General features: G+C 50.6%; 1 protein-coding gene across 7 annotated transcripts in view; it reads left to right on the forward strand.

The window, feature by feature from the left end:
- Window positions 1–1,803: 1,803 nt before the first annotated feature.
- Cyrib (CYFIP related Rac1 interactor B) overlaps window positions 1,804–21,756 on the forward strand; it is a 136,142-nt gene continuing 116,189 nt past the window's right edge. For 4 of the 7 annotated variants that reach the window (XM_075960917.1, XM_075960918.1, XM_075960913.1 and 1 more), the window contains exon 1: window positions 1,804–1,938. The gene's annotated coding sequence lies outside the window, so the exon portion shown is untranslated. The other 3 variants (XM_075960915.1, XM_075960914.1, XM_075960919.1) reach the window with 3 other exon arrangements.

Raw genomic sequence — 21,756 nt, forward strand, 5'->3', positions numbered from 1 at the left:
GGCAGGTTGTGTCATGGACTCTGATGGGGGCTGAGGTGGGCAGTTAGGAGCCTTTGGTACCTCGTTCACTTTGTGAACGTCCAGAATTAAGGCCTGTTCCCAGGTGGCTCTCCTCTGCTCTCCCAGGATCAAGCCCTGTAACTGTTTCTCTTGAAGTTTTTGTTTGTTTTTTTTTTTTTTGAGACCAGGGTTCCTCTGTGTAACTGCCCTGGCTGTCCTGGAACTCACTCTGTAGAACAGGCTGGCCTCGAACTCATAGGGATCCAGCTGCCTCTGCCTCCTGAGTGCTGGGATTAAAGGCTTCCCCCACCACTGCCCGGCTGTCCTCAGGTTTATAGCTGGTCGCTGATCCATTATTCAGACCACTTCTCACGCTGTAAGATGGCATTGGCTCACCTCCTTCACAGCCAAGGGCTGCTGATGTCCTGGCCGGCTTTGGGGTTGTCCCAGGGCCATGAAATGCAGTGGTGAGGGAGGATTTGAACTCATGCCCTTGGCCTCTAGGGCAATTTTTTTCCTCCATTAGCCTAAATGTCTCCTGAAACTTCTGGAAAGGACTTCTGCCCTCTCCTTGGGTTTGCGCCTCCAAGTGGGTCACACACCTTTTCTTGCTTGTCCCAATGCAAGCAAGCTATCATCAGAGGTGTGGCTCTACAGGGTTCCCTCCCAACCAAAAGTCCTTGAGAGCCTTCCTGGAGTCCATTCAAGGCCCCCATTCCCCAGCTCTCTGAACTGGCCCAGGTTAAGGAAATCAGGACACACCTTTATTAACGATAAAATAGACCAGCTAAGTGCTGGTGGCAAACACCTTTAATCCCAGCATTTGGCAAGCAGAGAAAGGCGGATCTCTTTGAGTTTGTGGCCAGCCTGGTCTATAGAGCAAGTTCCAGGACAGCTAGTGCTATACAGAGACACCCTGTCTTGAAACTCCCTCCCACGCCAAATGGACCAGGTAAATCAGTCCCTGATACTGTTTGGGCACATGGCAAAACCCCCCGCGCGCTGGAGGGGTGAAAAGAATGAAGAGGGGAGGGTGATGGAAGCTGTGGGTGTAACCCTTTTGATATCATGTGAGAGGTCAGGAAAAAAATCTATTTTACATAACACTAAATATTCCTGAAAAAAAATCTGGTTTAATATTAAGATAACGATGACGTAGGGTTGAGGGTAGGGGAGTAAAGGAGAGCAAAGATGCCCTTTAATCATGTCCTAGATGAGGTTTCCCACAAAACCAGAAATGGGAATGGCATCATGAAGATATTAATTGGGGAGTTTCCCCCCACTAAATTACAAGTCCTGGGTTGGCCTTGTGGGTAGCCCAGACCCCCATCTCGCACCGCCTCTGATTTATTGGTCCCCGTGGGCTTGCACAGGGGAGCCTGTGGGTGTTTCTGCCTGGCTCCCGCGGCAGCCTCCCTCCCCCCCGCCCCCCCCACGGCCTGGAGCAGCCAGGCAGGTGGCAGGGCCAGGGACGCGCGCGTCTAGACCCCTCATCCCAGGTGACGGAGGGGTAGCGGATGCCCGGCGCCCTGGGGGTCGGACCTAGGCACCAGGGACTCTTCCAAGGTCACCCGGCGGGTTGGGGCGGGGGCGGCGCGGGGCGGTCCCGGGCGCGGTGACGCGGGGCCCGTGGTGCGGCGGGGCCGGGGCGCGGGGGGCGGCGCGTCGCCGCGTCCTCCTTTTGTGCGGCGCCGGGCTGGGCTGCGAAGGTAAACAGCGCTTCCTCTTCCTCCTCGCCGCCTCTTCCTTTTATAGCGATTTCTGGCCGCGCAGGGGCCGGGGCGCTGCTGTTGCTGCTGCTGCTGCTGCTGCTGCTGCTGCCTCCGCGGCGGGGCCGCTCGCGAACCTGCGGCGGGGACGCGCGAGCCGCCGACCCGGAAGCGGCGTGTGTGCACCGCAGGCTCCCGCCGCCCGCCCGCCCGTCCGTCGGGCCGCCAGGTACGTGCAGGGCCCGCGGGGAGCCCGTTGCGGCGTCGCCCCCCAGTTCCAGACGGCTCTGCGGGGAGGGAGCGAGCGCCTGGGGCGGCGTGCACTCCGAGGCAGGGGCGCGGGGTCTGAGTGGCCGTCCCTGGGCACACCCCTCTTGCGGGCCAGGTGAGCGCTCGTCAAGCCTGACCCGAGCGCCGTGCTGCCCTCCGGCTAACTTCATCGGGTTTTTTTTTTTTTCCCAAGCCAGGCAGCCGAATTGGGGAACTAAAAGGGCGAATAGACTCCCACTGGCCCGACTTCCTTCTGCGCCGACCCCCGCCGGCGTTTAAACAGTACTTCCTCTTTGCCCGTTATGTTTTCATCATCGTTATCATCATCATATATTTTTTTTTAAATGGAAGTTCAGTGTTTAGAGGTTGATGCATTTGCAGCCAGCAGGGCTTTCCGGGGGGCCGTGCGTGCACAGTAGGTCTGGAAGAAACCCGTGTGTCCTCCGAATGTGGGGCTTGTGTCTGGGGGTGGGAGGAAAGAGGAACCGGGACTTCCTTTGCTGGCAGAGCCCTAGGGGGGTTGTCTTTGATCCCCACCCTGCTGCTAGAAATGGAGGGTGGGGGAGGGCTTGAGTGTGAAGGTGGCGCAGCAGGGGAGAGTCACGTGGATTGTGCACCTCCGTCTTACTGCCGACGAGCTTTGTGACCTTGGGCAAAGTTGTCTGCTGTCTGTGAGTCTTGAGCTCCTCGTCTGTAAAATGGGCTGCTTTGTAAATGAGAATAGGTTTCCTGGCCTTGAGGTAGAGAATGGGAATGTCACTTCACCATTAATGTCTCCATCCCCTAAGACACGTGCCTGGAGCACAGGCAGCCTCCCTACCCCCCCATGGATAGTTGTGAAATGAATTGGTGGATGGTAGATTTTGAGAAGTGAACCCATATGCTTCCGCATTTTGCTTCCTTTGCCCTTGATTTCCATCCCATAATCACCAGAGCCATATTTTCTACCTCAGCCTCCAGAAATCCACCGAGCCCTGGAGGAAATAGTGATTCCCTATGAGGACGCTTCTACTCCGACTGTGCGACTCTTCCTATTCTTGGAGGGTTGTATTCAGTGTGTATAAAAAGGAAGCATCTTTTTTTTTCTTTGCTATGGCCAGATGACAGAGGAGGTGGCTGGCAGGGTAGCCAGCTGGGATGATTTCCCAGGGTCTGTGCTCCATGTCACTGGGAAGGAGGCTGGATGGGTGGGTTTTTCTCCTGTGGTGGGGCGTGCAGAACCGGTCAACTGCCTAGGCTTTCTTCCTGGGGAGGTGCATACTGTGGATTATGAGGAGTGTGTGTGAGTGTGTGTATGTGTGTGAGAGTGAGTGTATATGAGTGTGAGTATGTGTTGGTTGAAGTTGGTGAGTGTATGTGTGATTGTGTGTGAGAATATGTGTGTGTGTGAGTGTGTGTGTGAGTGTGTGTTTGTGTGTGTGTGAGAGTGTGTGTGTGTGAGTGTGTGATTGTGTGTGAGAATATGTGTGTGTGTGAGTGTATGTGTGTGAGTGTGTGTGTGAGTGTGTTTGTGTGTGTGTGTGAGTGTGTGAGTGTGTGTGTGTGAGTGTGTGTATGTGTGTGAGAGTGAGTGTATATGAGTGTGAGTATGTGTTGGTTGAAGTTGGTGAGTGTATGTGTGATTGTGTGTGAGAATATGTGTGTGTGTGAGTGTGTGTTTGTGTGTGTGTGAGAGTGTGTGTTTGTGTGTGTGTGAGAGTGTGTGTGTGTGAGTGTGTGAGTGTGTGATTGTGTGTGAGAATATGTGTGTGTGTGTGTGTGTGAGTGTGTGAGTGTGTGTGTGTGTGTTTGTGTGTGTGTGTGAGTGTGTGTGTGTGAGTGTGTGAGTGTGTGTGTGTGAGTGTGTGTGTGTGAGTGTGTGAGTGTGTGTGTGAGTGTGTGTTTGTGTGTGTGTGTGTGAGTGTGTGTGTGAGTGTGTGAGTGTGTGAGTGTGTGTGTGTGAGTGTTGGTTGAAGTTGATGAGTGTGTGTGTGTGAGTGAGTGTGTGTATGTGAGAGTGTGTGTGTGTGTGTTGGTTGAAGAGTGTTAGAGAGGGATACATAAAAATGGCTTTGGGTTAAAGCCTAAGATGTGTTTGTGCACTTTGGGAAATGTTAAAGAAGTGTGGCTTTCTCTGGTAGCCATCCCTGTCCATTTTCATGTCTGAAGTTCACTGAGCACCTCTCTGAAGACCTGGGAGGAGGCGGTGATGTTCACCTCAGCGCAGGGGGATTCGTCTGAGAGCTACTATTATCTGTTTTGTTTGTTTTTGAAGTTATTGAGATCTCATGATGTAGCACAGGCTGGCCCCGGAACTTGTGGTAAAGGCCGTGGCCTCTGCTTCCTGAGTGTTGAAGGTGTGGGTCCCCCGTCCGGCTCACTTTCCATTCTTTAAAGAGGCAAGCAAGCTCCTCCATGCGGTGACATTGCTGCCCGTCTTTATAGTGGCCACGGTTACCTGTGTGACAAGAGAGACCTTCTCAGTTCACACAGACTTGGAGAGAGGCCAGGGCTTCCCAAAACTCACCCATGAGAGGCAGGTGCAGGGTCATTAGCTATGCCTTTGGGCTGTAAGGTTCTTCCGGGGTTCTGGTTGCCCTGCTGCATTCGGAATGCCTTTGTGTCTCTTGACACCTTATACCGGGAGCGAGGTACCCACTTTCTGACAGGATGAGTAAGAAAGTGATGGTTCCCCTCCATTCTTTATAAATACATTCTGTCTGCATCTCAAGGTCAGCATCTGGCCTCTGAGTGACCTTGTCCTTGTCCTCTGGTGGTTCTCCTTGAAGCGAAGTCATGGATCCTTGTCCCTGGCAGGCCTTGCATAAGAATTCGGAGACTGGTGTGCAGAAAGAGCTCCTAAAGTGCTAGGAGGTTGTGACCTCATGTTCGGCATCCCTGCCATCTCTCTAGTTGGAGAGACCACCATTCCGGTGACTTTGGTGGTGTGGGACTTGGCTATCTTTAGCAAAACCACCTGAGATTGAGCTGTGTAGATTTAAAATTGATGTTACTTGAGCTGGGCGTGTGGGTGCCTACCTGTAATTGTAACCCTAGGGTTGCTGAGCCAGGAAGATCACTGGTTCAAGACCATCCTGTGTTAATGTAGCGAGCCACTGTCTGAAACAGACACATACCCCTCCCAACAAAATATGGGGTCATCTGTGTGGTCAGCCAGTAGTCTTAGGTCAGTACCACTTTGAAGCCCTCTTTTCCTGACCGCAAGCAGGTGAAATATTCCTGCCCATGCCCATTGCCCAGGGTATCCACATAAGAGAGTAGGATCTGCCTTGAAACCATTTCACGTCCAAGCTTCTGTGTGGTGTTCTTATCTGTACAATGGGCAGGTAAGTCATGGGGTTGGTTGTATCTTCATCACGGTTATGTGCCGTAAACGCTGGGTGTAGGACAATTATGGCAATAGTAATGGTCTTGCCTGTCAGAACACAGACGAAGCTACTACGGGAACTCCTCTCAGTTTTAACTGATGAGAAACTTCCAGAGAGAAAGCGGGAGGAGGCCAGGGAGGAAGGACTACTGACTTCCTGGAGAGGGGGTGGTTTTCCATAGGATGCTGAAGACTGTATGTGTGTTCTTGTCTATCTGTAACTTCAGGTAGACAGGCTTGCCAATGCAAGCTCCTCTCACCTCTTTCTCTCTCACCTCATTCACCCTCCACGTGCTTGTGACACCCATCCCTTATCTTCTAGAACCTCTGTATCTTGTTCCGGTTTTTCACTTCCCCTGGGTCTCAGGTGAACCAGGTTCAAACTGTTTCAGTTGAACTTTAGTACTTACTCTTCACACAGTCTGAAGGTTGGCTGGCCTCGGGTTGAAAGATGACTTTGTAGTTAAGGATACAGTGAGGGAGAATTCACTCCCCCCAATCCTTTTCTATTGCCAGAAGCACTGAGGGTGTGGGGTTGGGGCTCAGATTGCCCACATTGGCTGCTTATAGGCAATGTTACCTTGGGCAACGTCCTTCCTCTCTCGTCGGACCTTCTTCATCTGTGACATGGGCAGTGTTTCTGGCTATCTGGAAATGGTGTTGGGGTCAACGCAGCGGTTGGTACACACTGTCGGTGCTCCGTAAATGTCTATGGCTTCTCTTCTATGAGGCTCTCCTTGTCTTTACCTGATTCTGTCCCCCATCCCTGCCCCAACCCCTCTCAGTTCTGCTTGGGAAGCAGCCCTGGGTTGGCTATTCCTAGAAGAGCTCTGGAGGCTGCAAGCCCTGTGGAGTCCAAGCATGCTATTTTCATCCAATTGTTGACCGGCTGTTGTATAGGCTTCCACGGGATGGGAGATGGTTCCCTCCGAGCTCGTCGGGAAGCCTAAATGGACGAGTCATCAGTTTACATTCTGTCCCATTGATTTTTCCCCCCACTCAGCAGAGGCTTACTAGCTGCCATCTGCTCCGTGAACATCGTTCATAAATATATAAATAATCGAAGCCGAGGAGATCTGTTGGAAGAAGTGTGGCTGAGAGTGATTTTTTATTTCGGATGATCTGAGGCCATGAAGGCAGGGCTTATTAAAACACCGGAATCATGCTTAGAAAGGCCCCCTTTCACCGCAGGAGTGAGGGAAGGGCATCCTGGGGATGTGGGTGAAGGACCTGTGAGGGTCAGTGGGCAGCCACTGTGTATCAGCCTGTTTGTGGGGTAAGGGTGAGGATAGCTCAAGTCAAGGGACCAGGACTGATGCCAGCTGTCACAGCTCAGGTATGAGCACTTTCTGGGCATCCTTGAGACTCAGAGGGCTGTGAAGTAAGCCATGCCTGGTGCCTTCTGGGGCATATACATTTCTGTCCCATATTGTCTTCCACGGAAGGTTCTTGAAGGTTCCTAAGACCAATCTTTTTAAAACAAAAAACCCCACATATTAATTATACATGATAATGGGTTTCATATGAAATCTCCGTGTGTGTGTGTGTGTGTGTGTACTTTTTGTCCTTTCGTTTGTTTTGGTGACACGGCACACTTAACTGGGGTTGTGTACTGGGGAACATTTCCTGAATAGAAAATGCCCCTCTTCCCCTCCAGCAATCTTTAACTGCCTATAGTTTCAACCTCTTCAGAGAGGGGTGGGGCTGTGTGAGCTTGTACCCTTTCGTGACAGGCTGTTGGTGGCCCAGTTGTGTGCGGGTCATGACAGCTGTTGTGGGTGTGTGGTGCAATGGCCACGCCATGCGCAGAAGCCAGCACTCCATGCCGTCCACATGCTCTTAACATTCCTTCTGCCCTCTCTTCTGTGGTGTCCTCTAGGCCAGACTCTTTTCGTTAATAGCAGTCCAGAGTGAGTTCTTCTCAGGCTCACGGTTTGACAGGCATCAGGTGGTCTCTTGGGAGGACTGCTTCCCAAGCTTGAGTACACACCCAGTCACTTGGGCCTTACCCACATCCTGAGTCAGCTCTGGGTGGCCTGAGCATCTCCATGTCCCACAGGCTATGATGCCTCTGGTCTGTGAGCCACACATTCTGTGAGGTGTACTTGGAAATCATCCTGCCTTACCATCGTTGGCTTGCTTCACCGGCCTGGACCAGGAAGACAGACCACAGAGTTGCAAATCTGAGCTCTGCCCCTGTAGGTTCCCAAGGCAGCTAGTGGCAGAGGCATGGAAGGGATGCAGAAGGAAGTCAGCAAGTGTCTTCTGAGCTCAGGTGAACCCCAAAGGTCTGGACATGATACAGGGGATGGGATGGAGAGAGTATGAGCAGACAGCTCTTCCCACAAGGCCTGACTGTAGGCCTGAGTAGGACCTTCATGCCTAGAGTCCCAGCCTGAAGCACGCTGTCCTCTTCTTTAACCTGACAAGGTGATGGGGACCCAGAGACAAAAGACATGCTCGCGAGACAGAATCAGGGCTGTGGTTCAAGACCTGGCTCAGCTTCTCCCTTGGTGCACTGTGCCCAGGGTGTCTGCGGGGCACTGCTTTAGTGACAGTGGGGTGCTGGGGCCCTGGATGTACTCATGTCCTTGATGTTCCCCCAGCAATAGGCTTTCCGAGGGACACAGAGAACCAGGTTCTTCTTGTGGGGCTGAGATAGATGACGGTGGATTTGATGATCTTAGACAGTTCAGGTGGCTTTACCCAACACTGGCTGCTCCGCACAGGAGGTCGGCAGCTTTGTAAGGGGCCAATGGTGGGGTGAGAAATGGGCCCATGGGTGGGGGATGCCTCAGGTCGTTTCTGACTGACTGAATTTGCTTGCAGGTTGTCAGACCTTGCTGGCCTCTCAGTGCCCAGTTCTCAGCCTGTTGTGGCTCTTTGAAAATGTTTCCGTGAGTTTCGCTTGGGTTTGGGCATCCAGAGGCTGCTCTGTCCCTTGAGTCCCCAAGGCTAGGACCCAGAGATGCGGAGCCTTGGGCTGGGGAAGGTCAGTACTGCTAGTGTCTTCCCCAGACCCAGCTTCATTCAAAACAGAGTGAAGTGGGACACAAAAGACAGCGTGGAAGTGAAACTTGGGCAGCCACGTCCCCCAGTGTCTGCTCCACTCTCCTGAAGCCAGGTCTTCTGCTTTGCTCTGTAACCTTGGGCTCCAGAGTCCAGCTTGGAACTCACACAGATCGAGCAAACAGGCTTGTGAAGGGATGCCCCAAATGGCTGTCCTGTGTCTTCTGAAATGGGTCTCACAGTCATTCCTGAACACGTGTTCCCTAGTTCTTAGTTCATGATGGAGGCATGGGATCTCTCCTGCCATTCAACAAAGTAATAAAGCAAGCGGCTGCTGCACAGCAGGCGTGTGATGTAGCCCCATGGGGCACAGCAGTGTCTGGAGGCCACTCACGTAAATCCCTAGGGGACCTGAGCAGTATCGAGCTGGAGGGAGTTTGGGTTTGTTTCTCCTGGCTGACCCGAGCCCAGCCTCTCTCCAACCGTAGTTTTCTTCATTCATTCAGAAACCAGGAAGGCAGGGCAGGGACTTGGCTCAAGGAGGAGGAGCACTGGGTGAGTGTAGGAGGTTAAGCTCCTGCCGAAAGCTCTCTCTCACAGCGTAGTTTTGAGTTTTTGGGTAGCCTGTCTCCCAGGCAGTTGGTGAGGCTGGTCGTATTTACTCTCACATCGTAGCTGAGAAAATCGCGGCCAGTAAGAAGCAGAGCGGGAATTCAAGCATTCCCCATCACTTTTAGTGCCCACTTCTCTCCAGCCTCTTCCCAGGGACTTGTGAATGGAATTCAGAAAGAATGCCCCACCTGGAGTAGAGGCTTTCTGGCTGGACTCTCTGGGAGGATTTCTCCCCAGCATCCCAGGGGCTCGCTGGCCCCAAGAGCTCTCTGTAGGATGGCACATGACTCCGGGTGACTCAGCAGCCAGCCCTGGGTTCCTTATTGCTAGGCTACTCTCTGTGCAGAATTTTTTCGTAAAGTTGGTGGGAAATTGATCACAGTAATAAGACTTCTTGAAACACTGTGTGTGTGTGTGTGTGTGTGTACACATGTATGTGTATGTATGGACAACCTTGGGTAACATTCCACAGGTACCATTTTTTTTTTTATTTTGAAGATAAAGTCTTTTATCAAGGCTAACCTTTTATCTGGCCTAGGGCTAACCACTTTAGCTATAGTGGTTGGCCAGTGAGCCCCAGTGATCTGCCTGTCTCTACCTCCTTAGCCTTGTTAGACCACCACACCCTTTTCCTAAATGTGGGTTCTGGGAATCAAACTTAGGTTCTTTACCCACTAAGCCATCCCTGGCCCCTAAGGTTCCTCTTGACACCGAGTGGCTTTGGTGGGATTTCTAGGTGTAGCCTGGTACGTCTCTGCCGTGACAGGCACCCTTGGGAGATGAGATGGGCAGGGGAAAGAGGGGCTGGAGGCTCGTGTTTCTGGTGTGTGCGTGTCTGTCTGTCTGTCTGTGTGTCTGTGTGTGAATTTGAGTGGAAGAGTGTGGGGTTTGTACACTGAGATCAGAAGGTGGTTCTGAGATTCGAACCCGCGTCCCCCTGTGCACTTGTTCCTTGGAAATGACTGTGTAGAATAGACTGGCCTGATATTTAAAGAGATTCATTTGCCTCTGCTTCCTGAGTGCTTGAATTAAAAGCATGGGCCGTGTCTCCAGGTGTTAAATCCCTATTTCAAGGAGCACTCTTGAGATCCCGAAGCCTGGTCCTTGCTGCCCATTTCAAGTGTGATAATTTGGACCAACCCATCACCCTTTACAGATGTCTCAGATTCTGTGTGGCTGGGGGTTGGGCAGCTGGCGTGAGATAGGAAAAACCCTGAAGGTCACCAGGTTGTGTCCCCAGCACTTCTCAGGCCATGGCCCACAGAGGAAATGGGACGAGTCAGTTTTGAGCCATGGGACAGACAGTGAAAGAGGAAGCAAGTCCCCTTGGGAGTGGACTGACCCTGGGGCCCTTTTGCACCGGTGTTGAGGTCAGTGACCTGGCACAGTGTAGCCGCATCCCTCTTGGTGGGACCAGTTCTCTGACTCCCCTCCACAGTGGTATCGCTTTAGACGTGCCACCGTGGCCCAGAGAGGTGATGTGACTTTCCCAGTGTCACACAAGAGCTTGAAACCCATGAATGAGTTACCAGGCTGGAGGGTGTGGGTGCCAAAGCGCTGCCAAGAGTCATACAGCCAGTGCGTGGCCACAGGGAGAACTAATTCTCTTGACTGGAGTGTCCTGGGGAGGAGGGGTATGAAGTTGCTGTTTCTTATATGTGCCCATCAGCCTGGAGTATTGGTTTCCTGTTGTCCATTGAGACAGGCTGGTTTTCTAATAGTCTCTGACCGACAGCCCTTGCTCAAGACCCAGAATACTGCGGAAGAGGAGAACTGACTGACCACTGAATAGTGGAAGTCAGCCCAGCAGGCACAGTTTCACAGAGCTGATGATTGCTGGCCCCGCCCTGCCCCAAAGGACAGTGCTCCGTACACTCAGACGTACGGAAGGAACTATAGTAGACGGCTTAGACTCACGGACAGCACCTGGGAGCAAGGACATGGTTCAGCGAGGAAGGAAGAACACGGCCTTGTATGAGGGATCGCAGGGGCTGGTGGCAACTAGCTTAAGGTTCCGAGAGAGACCCTGACTTGGGAGGAAGAAGGTCGTGTGTGATACAGCAGGAGAGCTGGTGTCTTCCTCTGTGCACACAGACACACAGACACATATGCACACACGGAGACATCACATGCAGAGATGTATACAGTGCACACAGACACACCGACACATACACACACACGGAGACATCACATGCAGAGATACACACAGTGCACATAGACACACCCACACCCACACACACACACGGAGACATCACATGCAGAGATGTACACAGTGCACATAGACACACCCACACATACACACACACGGAGACATCACATGCAGAGATACACACAGTGCACATAGACACACAGACACATACACACACACGGAGACATCACATGCAGAGATACATACAGTGCACATAGACACACCCACACATACACACACACGGAGATATCACATGCAGAGATACATACAGTGCACATAGACACACAGACACATACACACACACGGAGACATCACATGCAGAGATACACACAGTGCACATAGACACACCGACACCCACACCCACACACGGAGACATCACATGCAGAGATGTACACAGTGCACATAGACACACCCACACATACACACACACGGAGACATCACATGCAGAGATACACACAGTGCACATAGACACACCCACACATACACACACACGGAGACATCACATGCAGAGATACACACAGTGCACATAGACACACCCACACATACACACACACGGAGACATCACATGCAGAGATACACACAGTGCACATAGACACACCCACACATACACACACACGGAGACATCACATGCAGAGATACACACAGTGCACATAGACACACCCACACATACACACACACGGAGACATCACATGCAGAGATACACACAGTGCACATAGACACACCCACACATACACACACACGGAGACATCACATGCAGAGATACACACAGTGCACATAGACACACCCACACATACACACACACGGAGACATCACATGCAGAGATACACACAGTGCACATAGACACACCCACACATACACACACACGGAGACATCACATGCAGAGATACACACAGTGCACATAGACACACCCACACATACACACACACGGAGACATCACATGCAGAGATGTATACAGTGCACACAGACACACCGACACATACACACACACGGAGACATCACATGCAGAGATACACACAGTGCACATAGACACACCCACACATACACACACACGGAGACATCACATGCAGAGATACACACAGTGCACATAGACACACCCACACATACACACACACGGAGACATCACATGCAGAGATACATACAGTGCACATAGACACACCGACACATACACACACACGGAGACATCACATGCAGAGATACACACAGTGCACATAGACACACCCACACATACACACACACGGAGACATGACATGCAGAGATACACACAGTGCACATAGACACACCGACACATACACACACACGGAGACATCACATGCAGAGATACACACAGTGCACATAGACACACCCACACATACACACACACGGAGACATGACATGCAGAGATACACACAGTGCACATAGACACACCGACACATACACACACACGGAGACATCACATGCAGAGATATATATAGTGCACACAGACACACCGACACATACACACACACGGAGACATGACATGCAGAGATACACACAGTGCACATAGACACACCCACACATACACACACACGGAGACATCACATGCAGATATACACACAGTGCACATAGACACACCGACACATACACACACACGGAGACATCACATGCAGAGATGTATACAGTGCACATAGACACACCCACACATACACACACACGGAGACATCACATGCAGAGATACACACAGTGCACATAGACACACCCACACATACACACACACGGAGACATCACATGCAGATATACACACAGTGCACATAGACACACCGACACATACGCACATACGGAGACATCACATGCAGAGATACATACAGTGCACATAGACACACCGACACATACACACACACGGAGACATCACATGCAGAGATACACACAGTGCACATAGACACACCGACACATACACACACACGGAGACATCACATGCAGAGATGTATACAGTGCACACAGACACACCGACACATACGCACACACGGAGACATCACATCAGAGATGTACAGAGACACAGACATACATACATACAGTCATACATACATGCACATAGACATAGTTACACGCACACGCAGCAGCAGCATCAAGCGTGAATAAAGAAGCAGATAGAGATGAATTTGATGACCAGCACAAGAATCCATGTCTACGATATTTACAGCCTCACTTGTACTTGTATTTGTTCATATTTATTTCTTTACTTTGAGGTGCTGTGCTGGAACCCAGGCCCGCAGGGGTGTTCTTTGTGCAAGTGCCCTACCACTGTGCAACGGTCACAGTGCACATTTATTGCTTCTTTATTTTCTCTTCTGGTGTTGGGGGTTGAACTTGGGACCTTCCTGGGTAAGTTCTCTACCACTGAGCTAAATCGTCAACCCCTGTTTTTCTGTAGCAGGGTCCCATGTAGCCCAGGCTGGTCTCTAAGTCACTGTGTAGTAAGGATGACCTTAACCTGGTAATTTCCCTGCTTACATCCCCTGGGTGTTGGAATTTCAGACTCAGTTTCTTGGGTGGTGGAACTCGGGGCTTTGGTTGTAATAGGCCTGTAGTCTTCCTGCTGAGCCACACCACAATCCCCATCCCATAATGAATAGAAATAATTGAAAAAATTAATCTTTGAGTGCAGTTGAATCCGGCTTACGTGAGCAAGGCTTGTCTATTGTGACATAGTGGGACATACTCAGTGTGCCAGGGAGTTCTGCTGATAACAGGGTGGGTTGTGCAGGTTTGGTGTGCCTGCCGTCTGTCACTTCAAGGTCTCTGCTCAAGTGTTATGGCCTTTCAGAAAGGTTTTAGGGGTGCAGGACTATTTGGTGCAGGACACTAGCAGACAAGAAGAGCGAGCTCTCTGGATTGGACAGGGCCTGACGTATTTTTGAATGAAAGAGAGTCCCTTGACCACACAGTGAGTGTGGATTCTCCCCTTTGTGCTTATTCCTGTCCCCTTTCAGAGTTGATCTGGAAGTGCTGCCAGTAAGGGAGGCTTGTGCTTGGTCCTCAAGGTTCCCCCCAAACACAGCAAATCTCTGCATCTTTTCAGAGTTACAATGGGGAGTGTTGAAATGAGGAGACCAACTGGATGCTTCTGGCTTGCCTTCTGACCTCCCCTCAGGACAGAGGCATGCTGTCGGTGTGATTTCATATGTCCCCAATTGTCTCTGCCTTCATGATGGGGAATGTGGCATATTTTTGCATATTTTCTGTCATGTGATAACATCCTATTCTCATTTTGCCTTCCCCTTTCCTTCTCTCCCTTCCCTCCCAGTCCCTACTTTCTTTTTCTATGAATCCCAGCACTTTACCATTTCCAGGGTGTCTATGAGGAGACGCCATGACCATGGCAACTCTCACAAAGAAAGCATTTAATTGGGGGTGGGGGGAGAACTCTCTTACCATTTCCGAGGTTCAGTCCATTATTATCATGACTGGGAGCATGGCGGCATGCAGGCAGATGTGGGGTTGGAGCTGAGACTGCTGCATCTTGCAAGCAACAGGAAGTCAACCGAGACACTCAGAGGTATCCTGAGCATAGGAAACCTCAAAGCCCACCCCGACAGTGACACATTTCCTCTGACAAGGCCATGCACACTCCAGAAAGCCACACGTCCTAATAGTGCCTATGAGATATCAGCAACAGTTACATTCAAACAAACCAAATTAGAGCATTTAATAACTGAGACACATTCAGCCCGTCAATAAAGAATTACTGCATTTATGTATTTATTTGTGTGTGTATGTGTGTCAGCATGTGTGTGCCACAACAGTGTGTGTGAGCATGTGTGTGTGTCAGCATGTGTGTGCCACAACAGTGTGTGTGTGTGTCAGCATGTGTGTGCCACAACAGTGTGTGTGTGTGTCAGCATGTGTGTGCCACAACAGTGTGTGTGTGTGTGTCAGCATGTGTGTGCCACAACAGTGTGTGTGTGTGTCAGCATGTGTGTGCCACAACAGTGTGTGTGTGTGTCAGCATGTGTGTGCCACAACAGTGTGTGTGAGCATGTGTGTGTGTCAGCATGTGTGTGCCACAACAGTGTGTGTGTGTGTCAGCATGTGTGTGCCACAACAGTGTGTGTGTGTGTCAGCATGTGTGTGCCACAACAGTGTGTGTGTGTCAGCATGTGTGTGCCACAACAGTGTGTGTGTGTGTCAGCATGTGTGTGCCACAACAGTGTGTGTGTGTCAGCATGTGTGTGCCACAACAGTGTGTGTGTGTGTCAGCATGTGTGTGCCACAACAGTGTGTGTGTGTGTCAGCATGTGTGTGCCACAACACAGTTGTGTATCACAACACAAATGTAGATGCCTGAGGACAACTCAAAGGAATTGGTTCGCCTACCATGTGTGTCCTGGGGATTGAACTCGGGTAGTCAGGCTTAGTGGCACCTTTGCTCTCTGGCCTAGCAGCCAATTAATTAATAAAACTTAGCCCCCCCTCCCCCGAGTTAACATAGCAGCAGGTTTGGTGGCAGTCTGAGCAGACAGCTGATCCATTTTGAATGATTGTCACCCTGGGCCAAGCTCCTCTAGGTCTGCCCAGAAGTCATCGACATTTCCATTTGATGAAAGGGCCAAGAAATTTCTAGAATCATTTTGTATCTTCCTAGTGAGCAGCTGTGTGTGTATGTGTTAGATTGAGGGAATCTAGAGGTATCCAGTCTAGTAACGGCCTTAAAGTCATGTAGAAACTGTTTGCTAACAAGAATGAGTGACAGCTACTGACTGTCAGTAGCAGAGGGCTTTCAGTCTGGGTTGTCTGTAAGTGCCAGGGTGAAGAGGAAGTTGGTGACCTCAGGCCTTCAGGTGCCTCTCTAGCCCCAGGACTCTGTGCTCTGGGGTGCACAGGGATGTGAATGCAGCCCAGAAGGAGCGGACAGCTGAAGGTGCCGCCGTAGGGGGCCACGCTGTGCTGACTGTGGAATTGCAGATTCGCAGACACTCCATGGTATTGAAATGCCACCTTCTCCCGGAGTTCTGTGTCTGGCATGCTGCCCTCTTGTCATCTTCGCCCATGTTGCAGGGGGAAGCTCAGTTAAAACGCTTCAGCCATCTTGGGTTTTTCAGTATTGAAGACTGAACACAGGGCCTATGTTTTCAGAGTTTTTAAAGGAAGGGTTCATAGCAACCAAGGTTCTAGGTGTCTGATTTATATCTGATGAGTAAGTTACATTCTTTTTTGAGTGGGCAATTCAAATTGATGTCTTTGAAGATATTTATCTCACCCTCCCTTGAAATCTTTCTTCCTTCCCTCCGTCTCTCTTCATTCCCCTCTTTTTTCCCTCTTTATCTTCATTTTGAGACTCACTGTGTAGATCAGGTTGGCCTGGCATTTATCATGTCACGGACCTCGAGTTCTCCGTCCTCCTGTACGGGCATCCTCAGTGCTGGGATTAAAGTGTGGGACACTGTAATCTGCATATCGTCCCATGAAAGACCACCACTCACGTCTGCAAAAGCAGGGGCGCTTATTTCTTGAGAACAAATCCCAGCAAGCTGGGGTCAGCCACACAATAAAATGGTGGTGATTCCCCCCCCCCCCCACCAGAGAAGCTCCCAGGCTCCTTTTACACAGCCGGGGGAATTCCAGGGACAGTTAGGTCATGTCCAACAAACCTAATTGGCTGAGCAAGGAGCAGTTACATTAATATGTTTCTGATTGGCTGGGGGCATGTCAGAACAGGCTTTGGGGGCGTGGCTTACAGCATTTGTACTGTAGGGGGTGACTCAGCCTGGTGTGTACTATCTCCCTGGGCTCCCTAGGATGGTTTTGTTTATTGACTGTTCCCTGTTTGCAAACAGAAACTGAAACTTAGGCCTGGTAGTGGATGGGGCCCAGAGAAGCCTACTGTGGCTTCTTAATACTACGTGCAGCCTTTTGATTTTAGGTTTTCCCCGTGGTATAAATAGGACCTTGCACATGGTAGGTTAGCGCTCTATCACTGAGCTACATCTCTGTCCATAGGTTTATTGTTTTTACGTGTATGTACATTTTTTTGTGGAATGGCATCAGTGTTAGCACCTGAGTGGGTATTTAGTTATCGAGTGTCCAAAAAAGTCCCTGTTTTGCCCTTGGATGGTTAGTATTGTCAACTTGACCTTTGATGCCTAGAAAACAAGCCTCTGGCATGTCCTTGAAGCCATTTCCAGGGAAGAGGGAGGACCTCCCCTGAACTTGGAGGGCACTGTTCCTTGGGCCGAGGCCCTGGAGTAAGAAAACCGGAAAAGGAAAAGACCTGAGCTCCAGCATTTACTTCTCTTCTTCCTGATTGGGTATGTGACCTGCTCCCTCCTGAACTTGTACTGAACCATCAAACTGGGACTCAGAATAAGCCCCTCCTTCCTCAAGTCCATCAAACTGGGACTCAGAATAAGCCCCTCCTTCCTCAAGTCCATCAAATTGGGACTCAGAATAAGCCCCTCCTTCCTCAAGTCCATCAAACTGGGACTCAGAATAAGCCCCTCCTTCTTCAAGTCCATCAAACTGGGACTCAGAATAAGCCCCTCCTTCCTCAAATCCATCAAACTGGGACTCGGGATAGCCCCTCCTTCCTCAAGTTGATTTACCGGGTGTTTTGTCATAGCAAGAAGATACACAGTAGTTCAACTCCCTGCTCGCTGTTCCTTCCTGGCCTTGCGGTCCCTGCTGTCAGCACCTTGGAGAGGAAGTGAGATGCCCCTGGGTTCCCTGACTGTTGAGATGACTGAGAAAATACTCACCCTCCCAGGACTCTCCAAGCTGAGTCATGCAAGCTCCTTATTCAAGGAAGATGTGGAAAGGTGGAAGGAAAACTCGGACGATGGAGCGCACTGTGGGCATTCAGCAGCTCCCTGCGTCCCTACCCACACCTGCTGGAGAATTCCATGAGCTCAGCAAACCCCTGCTGGCCTCCCATCTGCTGGGAAGCAATTGCATTGCTTGGTCCTCTGGAGCAGGGGCCTGTGAAGCAGAGGCAGCACCAAGCTGGGCTTAACTGCTGATTGGGTCTCTCAGTCTCTAAGGATGCTGGGCACACCTGAGCACACTATCATCGCTGTGTTGTTGGTTCTGGTTGTCGTGTCTTGAGAGGGTTGGAGTGAAGTGTGTCTTCCCTACCAGAGGCCCATGATCACTGACCCCTCCCGTATTCCCAGCCATACCCAAGGATGCCGTTGGCTTGCCCACCCACAGGGTGTGGCTGCTGTGGCTATTTCTGTTGTGTCCTCACCACACACAGGTCTCACCCATGGGACACGCTCTGCAGCGTGAAGAGCTGAGTGCTCGCTCTAGGAACAGGCATCTATGGATAGATGCGCCCGAAGACTGCGGTGTGCCAGGTTTGAGCTGAGCTGAGTGTTGTCGACACTGCATTGAAAATGAGCTTCCTGGCCTGTGTTCTCCTCGGCGATGACCAAGCACTGAGTCCCACAGCTTAAAAACGGAAGGAAGGAAGCAAGGAGTCCAAAAGTGGCTTAAACGAAGCATGATAGAGCACCTCACATCCAGTTTGTGCTTGTGTTTTGGCTCCGCTCTAGTAAACACCGCTGAGCTCAGGACTTCAGGCCGAGTTCACAGGAGGCCAAGCTTCAGGAGTACTTTTTAGAAAGCTTTTTAGAAAATGGGAACCCAGAGAGGTTGGAAGATTTGTTGGAAGCTGGGTAGCTGGTCTGTGCCAGAGTGGGCACTTTATTTCCTCAGCCCTGGCTCTTGTCAAGGTCCGCACGTGAGCCACAGGCGGGTGCAGAATTTGAAGGTTAAAGTAAAAACCACAGCTTAGTGAAAAGAGCATTAAGGAGGGAGGCAGGGGCATTCCTCCATTTACTCTGAAGTCCGGTAGAACCCCTTGTACTCAAAATTAGCCCGTTGTCATGGTGGCTGTCGGCCCTCCCCATGCCCCTCTGTTCCTTGTATGTTTGAGCATTCTCTCCTTTGTGTGACCCTGGGATTCCTCCAAAGATCCTAGAAGCTATGCAGAGTTGTATTGTTCAGTGAGCTGCAGGTGAAGGCAGGGTGGGGCGGAAGTAGGCACTTGTCCTCGCTGAGTGAGGACTTCTCTGCCCTCTGCATCCGCACCCCCCTATAGAAATGGTCTGACAGGTAGAAGAACCCTTGCTAGGTGCCGCGGGTGCCGGGGTAAATGCCTGGTCCTTGGGTGGACTCTCAGTGGTGTTGCACTCGGGACCTGGAAATTCTCAGCATCCTAGGACAGTATGAGACATTCAGAAGGAAGGAGATCTTCCGGTGGAAGTCCCCATGTTCTCTTGTCCCTCTCCTTTCTTATGCCCTGTGGGTAAATCCACGTCACGGGTGGGGTGAGCCTGTACTCCGTGTTCTCTGTTTTTCCGTGTTCATAAGTGAGAATGAAGTGTGAATGATGTCCAAACTTGAGTTGGGGCCAAGGATACAGTTATTAATCACAGGAGACACGTGTTGTCCTCAGATGGTCCCAGACTCCAGAGCAGATTGTCGTCGACACGTGTGAAAGCGCTAAAATAGTGAGCGACTTGAAACCGAAAGCAGCGTACTTTACGTCTTCGTCGTCATGGTCGTCCTTTTCCAAACAGAAAGCAGCGTACTTTACGTCTTAGTCGTCATGGTCGTCCTTTTCCAAACAGAAAGCAGCGTACTTTACGTCTTCGTCGTCATGGTCGTCCTTTTCCAAACAGAAAGCAGCGTACTTTACGTCTTCGTCATCATGGTCGTCCTTTTCCAAACAGAAAGCAGCGTACATTATACAGTCTTCGCCATCACGATCATCCTTTTCCTCCTGGGTCTTGTTCCAGGTTGGCTCTATAAAACTCACTATGTAGCTATGGGTAACGAACTTCGGCTTCTCTGGGACGCCGTGCCTGCTGTAAGGCTTAGTGGTGACTATAAAGTTGACAGATAAGTCCTTAGGCCAGTGGTTCTCAACCTTCCTAATATTGTGACCCCTTAATACAGTTCCTCATGTGTGGTAACCCTCAATGTAAATGGATTTTTTTTTTTTTGGCCCACTAACTTACAAAAAAAAAGTGACACGGAGACTTATTACTAATTATGAAAGCTCGGCCTATAGATTAGACGTATCCCACTAACTCTTATAACTTAAATTAACCCATTTATATTAATCTACGTTCTGTTTCATGACTTTTGACCTCTTTTCCCTATTGCACCTCCTGTGGCCTCTCTGTGTCCTCTGGTGTCTCTCCCACACAGATGCCTCTCCTTTTCTCTCTTCCCGGAAGTCCCATCTAACTTCTTACTGCTTAGTTATTGGCCTTCCAGCTCTTTATTAAGCCAATCAGAAGGCACCTTGGCAAAGGGGCATCTTCACAGTGCACGGAAAGGCCATTCCAGCTGGGTGGTGGTGGCTTACGCCTTTTTTCCCAGCACTCAAGGAGGCAGAGACAGGCAGATCTCTGTGAGGTCGCGGCCAGCCTGGTCTCCAGAGTGAGTTCCAGAACAGCCAGAGATACACAGAGAAGCCCTGTCTTAGAAAAACAAAAGACAAAAACAAAACAAAACTATTCCACATAACCTCAACCATAAAATTATTTCATAACTGTCATCTTGCTACTGTTATGAATTGTAAATGTAAAATTTGATATGCATCAGATATGCGGCCCTTGTGAACAGTTCATTTGACCGCCACAGGGGCTGCAGCCCACAGGTTGGAAAGGACTGCTTTAGGCACATCTGAGAGGTTATCTTGGTTAGGTTAATTAAAGTGGGAAGACCTTCCCAGAAAGCAGGCAACGTCATCCCCTAGGCTCGGGGCCTGGACAGCGTGAAAAGGAGGAAGCCAGATGGCACCACCATTGTTTATTACTGTCTGCGTCCTGACCACATGAGCCACATGACCAGCTTCACGCTCCTGCCATTGTGATTTTGCTGCCTGCCGTGATGGACTGAACACTTATGCCTTGAGCCAAATTAAACAGTCCCTAAAGTGGCTTTCGTCAGGCTATTTTATCCTGGCAATTGGGTACGTAACCAGCATGCTTGGTTTATGTAGTCTTAGGGATTGGACCCAGGGTTTCATGCATGCTAGGCAAGAACTCCACCAACGGAGCTTCATCCCAAACCCTTGCACATGCATAGTTAAAAAGAGGTGCAGGACACGGTAGATGCTACATGGAGGGGAGGCGTGGGGAGAGGGCTGTGACTCGGCTACCTGGGAACCTGTCCGTTGTGTTTTCTTACGTAAGCTGGCAGTGGATGTAAGAGGTGGCATTCTTTTTTTATTTTTATTTTTTTTTTGTTTTTCGAGACAGGGTTTCTCCATAGCTTTTGGTTCCTGTCCTGGAACTAGCTCTTGTAGACCAGGCTGGCCTCTAACTCACAGAGATCCGCCTGCCTCTGCCTCCCGAGTGCTGGGATTAAAGGCGTGCGCCACCACCGCCCGGCAAGAGGTGGCATTCTTATGCATGACTTTTGTATGTCTTTATAGTGTGCAGTAAACATTTTAAAGTAGAGCTGTGGACAGGAACTCATCTGGGAACTGCCCGTGAGGGTCTGTCGCCAGATACAGATGAACCGTCGCCTCCATGTACTTCTAGCCATGCCCGGGGCTTGCCAGGCTCACTCAGGAACTGTGGAACCAAACTACCTAGAGGATTTAGGGAGGCGATCGTAAAGAAAGGGATAGTTTG

The sequence above is a fragment of the Microtus pennsylvanicus genome, chromosome 2 (genome assembly GCF_037038515.1).
Source record: "Microtus pennsylvanicus isolate mMicPen1 chromosome 2, mMicPen1.hap1, whole genome shotgun sequence".
In the NCBI taxonomy this organism is placed as follows: Eukaryota; Metazoa; Chordata; class Mammalia; order Rodentia; family Cricetidae; genus Microtus; species Microtus pennsylvanicus.